Here is an 11,059-nt window from a genome sequence, read left to right on the forward strand (position 1 = left end):
CCACACCATCTATTAGGCCCAGGTGGGCTGTGCCAGGGCTGGTGGGCTGAACTGCACCTGTGGGCAGCTGATCCTTTCCTGCCTCTGCTCTCTCCCCTGTTTTTGGGTGAGGACAACAAGAAGGAAAGCTTGGAGAACATCAAAGGCCTGGCCCAGGAGGCCGTGGCCCAGCAGGGCACCATGAACAGGATCTACTCATTGGCTGCAGTGCCAGCGTCCTACCCCTCCAGGTGTGTCTGTGGGTGGAACCCGGCCCCCACCCAGCCCGAGTAGATTGAGCCTCACTCACAGCTCATCCCCACAGCCCCTCGGTTCACAGCTCCCAGCATGGCCAGCATCTTAAGCAGCTCCAGGTCATCAGTGACATCCTCCTCATTCCTCTCTGCTGAGGCCCCTCCACAGCTCGCTACTTAGAAGTTGGCCTTTAGTTTTTTAAGATATATAATATGCTGACATGGCTCAAAATTGAAAAGTACACCCAATGGTGAGAAGTTCCTTGTGAATGCTTACAGAAATACTGCAAGCGATCTCTTTCCCTCTCTTTTTTTTCCTTTGCAATTGTGGCATGCCATGGATGAAGGTTATTATTATTTACTTCATTTAACAATATATCTTGGTGACCTTCCATTTCAGTTCCTAAGGAGTGGCTTTATTCTTTCCCCAGCTGCCCCTCGTTCCAGTGCAAAGTGTGCCTTAGGAGTAGGCCCTGAGGACTCCTGCGGTGCTGACACAAGCAGTGCTGCCTTTGGGAGCCCCTAACCTCCCGCCTTGTCTCCCCTCATTGTGGGAAAGGGGTTTGGTCAGCCAGGGGTGTCAGCAGCCCTGCCCCACACCCATTGTCTATACCTAATCTGGTAGTGGGGATGCCACAGAGTGCAGCGATTGGAACTGGGTGTGAGGGTGAGAGGCAGCTGGGCCCTAGGCTGAGTCATGTGCATGGAATCCTGACTGCCAGCAGTTAGGGATCTTTTTGCTTTTGGGAGGGAAGCACTTGTTCCACACGTTTCATTGAATATGGCACAGACCCTGACCTGTCTCAAGTGGGAGTTTAACCAAGCCAGAGGGGAGCCAAGGTCCCTGGCCCAGTCTGTCAACCACCTCCTCTCCTGCCAGAAGACTAGGAGAATCTGATAGCAGAGGTGATGCAGCACCACCAGCTCCAGGAGTCCATTAAAATAGGGATAGTGCATTCTGGGAGGTCGAGGTGGACGGATCATTTGACCTCAAGGGTTGGAGACCAGCCCAGGCAACATGACAAAATCCCATCTGCAAAAAAGTGCAAAAATTAGCCTGGTGTGGTGGTGTGACCTGTAGTTGCAGCTACTTGGCAGTTTGAGATGGGAGGATCACTTGGAGAGGTCCAGGCTGCAGTGAGCCATGATTGTGCCATTGCACTGCAGCCTGAGTGATAGAGGGAATCCCTGTCTCAAAAACAAGAAAACAGAGCTAGGGCTGAGGAGCCTATGGCCACTCAGCCTGAGCCAGCCAGACCAGAGGAACTGAGCTCTCAGTCCTGTGGCTGCCAAGGAACCTCCCTCGAGCTTGCAGGGGTCGAGAGGGAGAGACAGAGGGACAGTCAACAGCCCTGTTATCGGTGATGCAGACTCCAGGAGAAGGGGGCAGGCTTGCAGATCAGAAGAGGAGGCGAGCCCCTCTTCCATGTTCCACCCCTACCATCCTCCTGGGAACTCAGCTTGCCTGCCCTCCTAAAAGATGCTTTTGCACTGATTTAGTGAATATGCAATGCAAAGGCCTAATTGAAGACTCGTGAATGGAGCGTACGGTGTTCAGTTCCTAGCTGAGGCACCCCTTGGGCTCCATCTTTCCCTCAGGTTCCCCATATTTCCCTCAGCCTCCTTCTAGCAGGGGTGTGGAGGGCGTGAGTATTGATCTGTCCTTTGGCATTATGGCTGCTGCTTTTACTGACACAACTCCCAGGCCCAACCTGGCTTAAAGTCTTAAGTCGTAAGCCAAAAAAGATGGGGAGCCAGGGCTCTGTGGCAGGGCTGGGGGTTGGGGTGCACTTTCGTTTTGTGGCAGGATGAAGTCTGCAGTGGTTTTATTAATCATGATTGGCCTGGCAGTAGCTGTAGGCCAAGGGGGATGGGTTTGTCAGTGGTGGTCCCCTAGATATCCCTGTGCCCAGCCCTGGCCTGTTTGCCCTCATGCCCAACAAGAGGTGCTGCCACAGGTTCTGACTGCCCCCCCCCACTCCCTGCACCCCAGATGGACATAACCTTGGGGTCTACAGTCTGAATATATCATTCTCCCCATTTTAACTTGAGCTGCCTGACACAGGGAGGGTGGGGTGAGTAAGGGACCTGGGGAACCAGGGCCCAATCATGGATCCTGGGGAAAGGTTACAGACACAAGAGGGATTGCCACCTCTCTGTGGAGCCCTGCTCCTGGCCACACAGCACCTTCTGCAGAGACTAGCTCTGTGGGTGGCAGGGAACCCCACAGGTCATGGCTGCACCCTCTCTCCATCTGTCTGTGCCTGCTATTGGAGCCTGGACTGGGGGAAGAGATTACTACTCTGTGAGCCTGAGGGAGCCACATTAGGCTGCGACCTCTGCCCGGGGCTTTGCAGAGAGCTGCTTATGGGTATAGTGTCACCAGACACCTTGTTTCAGAGGGGGTGGGCATAGCTGGCAAGTGGAGCACCTCCACAGCTGCTGAGGAACTTTTTCTCATTTTTAAACCATCGTGTCTTCATTTCACATTGAAATAAAGTGAGGTTTTGGAACCTGCTGCCCCAGTCTCATTGGACTGCGAGGGCTGTTGTCAGGTTACTAGGAGAGGAATTTGTATAAATTAGGTCAAATTGAAGGTTATGCTTGTACTGTCACCTGAGTGGGAGGTAAGAGGGTGGAGTCACAGGCATTCAGTTGGGGTTTACCTGGCCGTCACTAGACTCATGGGATTGTGGCACAGGTGAACATCCCATCATTGGTGACAAGAAAAAAGGCTGGAGTGAAGGCCAAGTGGGGGAGGGGTGCTAGGCTGTGGGGCCAGGCCCTGGGCATGCTGGACCTTCTAGGTCACTGAACGTCTGACTGGGCATGTGCCCCTGTCCCTTCAGTTGAGGTAGGATTGGCAGCACTCCCCAGATAGCATGAGTGCCAGGAGAGTGGAGGAGGACCTGACGTTTGCCATCCTGGGGTAGGGTTTAGAGCTCACTAGATGCCTGTAGAGAGCTAATGAGATAGGAAGAAGTCAGCCCACCATAATGGACCTGAGGGACAGAGCCTGCGAAGTAAGAAGCGGGTGTGTGTGGGTGGCCCGTCTACAAGAGGGTAAATTAAAGGCTCATTGCAGTGGTGCTATCTCAGCTCACTGCAGCTGATGGCTGCTGCCAGGCCATCCCTCTCCAGGGCAGGGAGGCCCTCAGCCTCATCTGTAATTGAATGCCTTTTGGGATGTTTGGATAGTCCTTTATTGCCTGAAAATTCAGAAAAAAGAAACTACAATCCTCATGCCTGTTAGTTTCCCTGGGCCAAGTGTAAAAAAGATGCCCCTGACCTCCAGATTTTAAGTGACACCCAAGGGAAGCCACCAGTGCCTTGGCCATTGAAGCCTCCTGCCTGCTCCCCAAACCCCCAGCAGTTCCCTCTGCAGTCTTCACAGTTGTGTCCTGACCCGTGCGGTAAGATGGTGAGAGAAGTGCTAAGGGATGGGATGAGGGTCTTTACTGTGTTATTAAAACGTTAAAGTTGTTTTAAAGGTGTCCAAATGCCCTCCTTGTTAAATTTAATTAGGTAATAAGATGCTTTATACAAGCAGAACCAGGTAAGGGAAAGCAAGTGCATTTCAAGTCCTAGCTCACCTCAAAATTAGCTGTAATACCCACGGCAGGCGGCCGCACCTCAAAGAGCCTGTGTCCTGTTCAAAAAAAGATGAACGAATGAGGGGCGGGGTCTGGAGCTTTACCCAATCAGGGGCGCTGGGGTGGAAATCGTCCAATCAGGAGCAGCCGGAGAGCAGGGGCGGCTTCCGGGATTTGGCTGGGGCCTTTGTTGGCTGCAGTCGGAGCTCGGGTCGCCTCACCCTGGTTCCGAGTCCTCGGATCCAAGAGACCCAGGCAGCTTCGCGGTCTGAGAATAAACAGAGCCTTTGTTGCTCTGTGAGCTGCAGGCACGTGGAGATCCGTAGCTAAGACGCCAGGACATCCCGGAAACTGGGAAATGGTGACTGTGCCGCGTCGGGTATCCGCAGAGGAGGGAGCGGGGAGGTCGGAAGCGGCGGAAACCCGCTGCGGGGGCACCGGGCCTCCCCGCGGTCAGCTCGAGTCCCCGCGCGCGCGTCTCGGCCCTCGGTCCCCTCCGCCGCACGATGGCTACTGGGCCGGCAGCCGGGACCCCGAGCGTCCTGTCCTAAACCCCCGGGGCGACCCCGGCCCTGGCCGGAGCGGTCTCTGGGCAGCTCCACGCTGCAGCCCCGCGTCTCCCCAGATTGTGCCGTGAGGACTGGAGGGTTTTAGAGGAGACCCCGGTGCGGTTGTGATTCGTGTGTGGGAAGGAACTGTGCCCCGTGGGGTCCCTAGTCGCTCCTTTTTCCTTTTACAAATTATAGAGGGTCATCCTTGAGGCGTTAAAGGGTGTTTTTGGGCAAACAGCGATTGGTGAAATGGGAAGCCTCCTGCCGTGGTTTGTGGTTTAGGGTCCTCTGTAGCAGGGATTTCAAAATCCCAGGGCTTAAATTTTGAATGCTGCCAGGGAAAAGAAATAGGGACAATCTCTCTTCCACTATGGCTGTAGAAAACGAATGCATTTCCACAGAAAGTGTGCTAGATTAATTGGTCAGTTACAAACATTCATTAAAACGGTCCTCTCTTTTGCAGAGTGGAGGAATTGTGACAGCCGATACCTATGTTCCATATTCTGCAGCTATCTGGATGTCCGAGTTTAATGCCAAATTTTGTGAGACAGGACTTGGCACCCCCTATAAGTGTTCACGTATACTAAATGATCTGCTGTTATGGAAGTAAATGACATGTTTATTGTCTGAAAGAGGTATTTCGGCTTTTCCTGTTGAGGCATAAAGTGTAAGTGCCGTACAGTTTCCTTCCTTTCCATAGAAACTGTGTTTGAGTGATTTTCCTATTTTCCTGAAACCTGTTAGGTCATTGAACATCTGACTGCTGGGCACCTGCCCTGTCCCTTCAGTTGAGGTGGGATTGGCAGCACTCCCCAGAAGGTGTGCAGTGCCCGGAAAGCGTAGGAGGGCCTGACGTTTGCTGTCCTGGGGTAGGTTTTAGAGCTCACTAGATACTTGAGGAGGGCTAATGAGATGGGAAGAAGGCAGCCCACCTCGATGGACCCGAGGGACAGAGCCTGCGAAGGGAGAAGCGCGTGCGTGGAATAACCCTGACTGGGAAGCAGAAGACCTCAGTCTTTGAGCCTGCAAAAGGAGGTCACTGAAGGCCCAGTTAGTTCCTCCTAGGGAGCGTCCCCTTCAGGTGTCCCTGAGGTTCACAGCAGCCATGGAGGGAGCCCTTTGTACTGGGAGAAGCTGCAGAGTTCTGGAAAGCGGGGGATTTGCAGGCGGATGTGGTTGAGGATGGACTGGAAGGGAGGTTGGGAGGCTCTTTCTGAGGGTGGAATTGTTAGTGTCCTGGGGCTGTTTCTTGGCTTTGTCAAATAAAGCATCTGGATTTAGGTAAGAAGTTCCTTAATTCTAAAGGAGTATTGCACGAGGAGGAAAGCACCGACTGTAAGATTTTTGTGGATCTCACAGTTTAGGCAGAAAAGGCCTTTCTTTCATAGGGAGGAGCAAACATGACTAAAGTTGGGAGGGGAAGGGCACAACTCTGGGGCAAAATCAGATCCCAGATCAGAGAATGTTTCACCCTAAGTCAGCCTGTTCTTAGGAGGGCCATAAAGAGGGGTTGACTGTTGGCTCAGGCTGTGGGTGGGACAAAGTTCAGGGACCTGGAGGAGAGAAACTTAAGCAAGTTTGGTTAATACATATTTTATTCTGATCACCAAAGACAAAACTCTTTAATTGCTTATGGGAGGGGGGGAAAGGAAATAGGAGAGTCTGTGGCTTTGTGATACCTAAACAGGGAACATCATTTAAGTCATAAAGGAAAGAGTGATTCTTTGCAGGAAGCTGTTCATGGAGAACACAAAGGAAGGGGGATTTCTTTCATCACAGCTGCTTACCAGGGTTAACTGTCCACCCCGTCTTTCCCCATTGCTTTCTCTTGCCCATACATCTCTTCCATTTGGCTGAGTTGTATCTTTTATAATAAACTGGCCAATGCAATTACAGTCTGAGTTCTGTGAATCCTTGTATAAAATGAATGAACTTGAGTAGGAGATTATGGGAGGCCCCAATTTATAGGCAGTAGCTCTGAAGTATAGATGGACCCTGGGGATTGTGACTGGCATCTGTAGTGGAGGCAGTGTCGTAGCACTGAACTCTGACCTTGTGGGGTCTGTGCTGCCTCTGGGGCGTGTCAGAATTGATTTGGACAAACAGTTGGTGTTCGGGTATTGGCTGGTGTTCAGCAAACTCCACACATTTAGTGTCAGAAAAAAGACAACACAGGGACCCACGCTGGAGAGAGACTCTGGGTGTCTCCAGAAGGGAGGCTCTATTCCCCTGCACACAGGCTGTCACCCTACACAGAGTCCTGTGATTCCATGACTCCTCCCAGGGAGAGGCAACTGAGGACAGAAAGGAAAGAAGTTCTGAGAACAGAGCCCTGCCCCCACTGTGCTGCCACCCCATAATTCCAACCACTCCTGAACATACCCACTAGGCACTGACATGGCCACACTCCTTCCAGGACAAGACATGACCCTCAGGAATTGTGCCCATAGCACCTTTTCTCCTAGAGTTTCCTGCCCAAATTCCCACACAAGTGCCTAGAGCACTCCTGGCTTATCCTTGCTCCCAGACCCTGAAACTGGAGGAGCAACCCACACCCAGTCCCTCTATCCGAGGCTTGTGGACCACCCAGTCATCATCTTGCCTGCCTGCATGGACACAGGAGTAAGTCAGAGCATAGCGCCACCTGGGCCAGTATCTGTAGCACAAACCAGTCCTTCCACCAATTCTGCACTGCCTGCCATGCGTGAGTTCTTAGTAGCACCTTCCCTTCTGCCTTTTACTTCCTTACAAACCCTGACAGGGTCTTGCTCTGTCACCCAGGCTGGAGTGCAGTGGCATGACCATGCAGCCTTGAGTCCTCCCACCTCAGCCTCCTGAATTGCTGGGACTACAGGCGTGTGTTCCCACACCTGGCTAATTTTTGTAGACACTAGGGTCTCACTATGTTGCCCAGGCTCATCACGAACTCCTGGGCTCAAGTGATCCACCCGCCTCTGCCTCCCAAAGGGCTGGGATTACAGGCGTGAGCCACCATATCTGGCCCACAAACCCCTTTTTAGGTGCACACAGTGTGTCCAAGGCCAACCCTCAGGTGCCTGAATCCAGCGCCTGCTGGAATTCACATGTCCATGAATTCAAGATTATGCTCCTAGATCTCACAATTGTGAGAACAAATACAAATTAGAAATACGAGATTAACCCTTTTTGAAAATAAGGGAAGACATGTTTCTCTCCTTCCTTTTCTTGAAGCATTTACTTTAGAAAATTTTTTTATGTAAGTTTTGGAAATACTTCTAAATCATTCTAACAGCTAAACAGACCTTTTGTCTTTTGTCGGCCTTTTTTGTTTTTTTGAGTCTTGCTGTGTTGCCCAGCCTGGAGTGTAGTGGTATCATCTCGGCTCACTGCAACCTCCACCTTCCAGGTTCAAGCGGTTCTCCTGCCTCAGCCTCCCAGGTACCTGGGCTTATAGGTGCCAGCCACCATGCCGGGCTAAGTTTTGTATTTTTAGCAGACAGGAAGTCACCATGTTGTTCAGGCTGGTCTCAAACTCCTGACCCTGGGTGATATGGCCGCCTTGGCCTCCCAAAGTGCTGGGATTACAGGGTGAGCCACTGTGCCAGGCCGCCAAACTGTTTGATGCAGGACATTCTTTCTCTAGGAACTGGGAATCATTGATTTGGGATGTAAGCAGCAAAGCAGGTAGAGCCATATCTCGCAGTGCTCTAGGAGAGCAGGCATCTACCATCAGGTTCTTGCTCCAGGTGCAAGTCTACCTGTCATGAAGACATGAAGTTGGTTTTTCCTTTGAATATAGCCAATTAAACAATGGCCTCCCAATTCTGACAAATGGTGCTGCCAGGTCTTCCACTTGTGTACTAATTATAGTGAATTTTCATGAGTGGGTGTTTTTCAATCTCTTAGCAGATTGCCTGTAATGTCTTTCACATTCTGCTCTGATTGTGTCATAAAACAGTTTTCTTTTTTTCTACCATTGTGGATAGTTTTCCTAGTGATTCTGTATTTAATTATATTTCCTCAAACATTATGAAACGTAAGATGCCTACCAGGCATCAAGCTAGAGGGGCCTTTCCTTGTAAGACTTCCAGTCACAACCAGAGTTGTGCAGCAAACTGTCCATTGTCCCCGACATCTGCAGACAGAATGGTCTCTCTGCTTGTTTGGAATCTTTAATTCTTTCTACAACGATTTGGACAGATTTCTACAAAAATATTTCACAGGGCATCATTTAGCTATTCCAGCTGTGTCTCTCCATGCCTCTGGCCTCTTCAGTCTTGAAACTGATTCAGAGACCATGGGCCCTGGAATCCAACCAGGCACACACATGCATTGAGTAGACCTGAGAATTTCAACATTCCCCTCATCCTCTTGCCCACGAACATGCAGAGGGTGCCTGCCACTTCCCTGACCCTCCAACACCTGGATCTGCAGCTCCAAATATTGGACCCAGGTCCTGGGGTTCTCCAGGATGTGTGAGAGGAGCTTTCCTGAGGGGCTGTCTCCTCTAGTTTTCCTCTCTTCACAGCAACACCCAAGAATGCAGAGCCAGGTTGATTCCACCTAGAGTCTGCACATAAAGGCTGGTCTCCATCTGGGATTCTCAAGACAGGGTCAGACTCTGGACCGAGGATGTATAGAAAATCCAGGGGACATTTTCTGCATTATGAGAGATTGCCGTAGACCTTGTAAAGTCCTACATTTTGTGTGGGTTCCTTCAAGTTATCCAGACCTTGTCCAGTGAGCTGCTGCAGTTCTTGTGAGGGCCTTCTGGTCTAAGCAGAATCTGTGGCAGAATCTGTGAGTGTAAAGCAACGCCTTAGCAGAGGGAGGGCAGGGCCACAACTGTCCAGAGCCATGAGTGAAGCCACACCTTCCTGTGAGCTGTGTTACTGGAGTAGGGTCATCTTGTCCTCTCTTGTACCCAAGAGTTACCTGTTCAGGTATAGGTAATATTACACCTGGATCCAGGATCTGTGGCTCCACTGGGGCAGTCCTACTTTCTATCCTGGCCTCACAGAGTCAGCTGAGTCTCTCCTGCCCAAATCACTATTGGGGCATCAGCATGGGATCACCAGGGACTCTCTCACCAGCACCTGGGAATCCTTGAGACATTTGGTGATGTTCTGTGCAGGCTGAGGTCAGGCTGACCACAGGATCTAATCTTCCCATCTCAGAGGGAAAGGAATGAGTCATCCAGGATTTGTCCCTCCACTCACAGAAGGAATCTCTTTATTTGGTATCCAAATGGGCTTTGCTCCAGTTTTCTAATATGTGGGTGAAGAACAGAGAGGAGGTCTGGAGACTCAGACTGACAGGTAAACCAGTTGCTTCCATTTCATGTGTCCATTGGAAAAACAGATGCAGCATAGTCCCTACCATCCAGGAACTTTCAGTCTAGAGCAGAAGGATAATGGCCAAATTCAGCATCATGTGGTCAGGAGCAAGAACAGACGTGTACAGGGAACCTAGGCTTGATTTGGGACATTGCCCTTATGTTCACATTGTGAGTTCTGATGTCACCACCTGAAGGGCGACCCATGGACAGAAGAGTAGTTATTATTATTTCTATTGATTTTCTCTTGATTTGGTTTTTAATATGATTTTCCCAGAAAGCCCTACATGTTTTGATTAAATTTCTTGTTTGTGGATTTACAAAATAGTTAAGAATGAAACAAAATCAGAAAAACTCTGGGAGTCAAGTTCTTGTGGTCAGGCTTAGGAAAGACAGGACTGAAAATAAACCAGCAACATAGAAATGGGAAGCCTACGGCCTGCCCCCTGCCTCTAGCCTTGATGTGTCCCAGCCCTGCCCAAATCCATCCTCTTCTGAGCTTGGTTCAGTTCTGGTCCCACCTTGGAGCCTACGCTCACAGAACTGTTTGCTGGAGATCAGACTTCTGAGCGGTTCGTCTTGCTGGTTCTCCAGAGCTGGTGCTCACACTTTCCCCAAACCACAAAGCAGATAAATGGGAACAAAGGACAATATGAGGTCTGAATTTTTTTCTTCATTGAAATGAGTGCTTCTGGAGACATCCCACCAGGCAACATTTTTTCCATTCCTGCAAATCCAGTAGTTGCTCCACAAGTTGTAACAAAGTCAACTAAAGACAGCAGTGAGAAATCCTCATGAACTAAACTTCACCCTTCCTTTCCGTATCCCTCCCATATGTCTATAGTTAGCTTTTATAGTGACAGGGAAACAGAAGACATGGAAAGTCTGGGACATGATTTAAACCCTGCTGGGAATTATGGGATACTCAGGACCCACATCCCAGGGATTTATGTGGCTTAACTCACACCATGGGATATTCCCAGCACAGTACATACCATGAGCACACAGTATAAGCTCAGTAAACACTGCATTAGTGCATGTATCCATGCTATTTTCCAAATGCTGACTTAGACGTTAGTGTCTCCTCCAGCCTTCTGTAGACTTTAAATGGCTGGCAAAGGATGTGATTTTTCAGGACAGTAGTTGGTGGTCCTCGCTGTGAATGAAAAGTGTTTGTGTTGTGATTAAGAGTATTGCTTGTAAGGGACTCTGTGTGCTGTGCTCACTTCCTCTAGCTGAGTGCTACTAATAATGGGTCTTAAGCCAGTTCATGAAACCTTTCCAAACCTGCAAAATCACACAACTTAGCACGGGCCCCAGAATACCAAATGATGTGTATGCATATGAAGCTTGAGAGACAATGCTTAG

General features: G+C 50.2%; 1 long non-coding RNA gene across 1 annotated transcript; it reads left to right on the plus strand.

Moving 5' to 3' along the window:
• Positions 1-1,346: 1,346 nt before the first annotated feature.
• Positions 1,347-6,256, plus strand: LOC116546460. The gene is made up of 2 exons (XR_004266722.1): positions 1,347-4,187; positions 4,841-6,256. It is a non-coding gene; the product is annotated as an uncharacterized LOC116546460 (long non-coding RNA).
• Positions 6,257-11,059: the final 4,803 nt, after the last annotated feature.

Source organism: Sapajus apella, unplaced genomic scaffold, assembly GCF_009761245.1.
Source record: "Sapajus apella isolate SASKATOON/1434 unplaced genomic scaffold, GSC_monkey_1.0 scaffold922, whole genome shotgun sequence".
Classification (NCBI taxonomy): domain Eukaryota; kingdom Metazoa; phylum Chordata; class Mammalia; order Primates; family Cebidae; genus Sapajus; species Sapajus apella.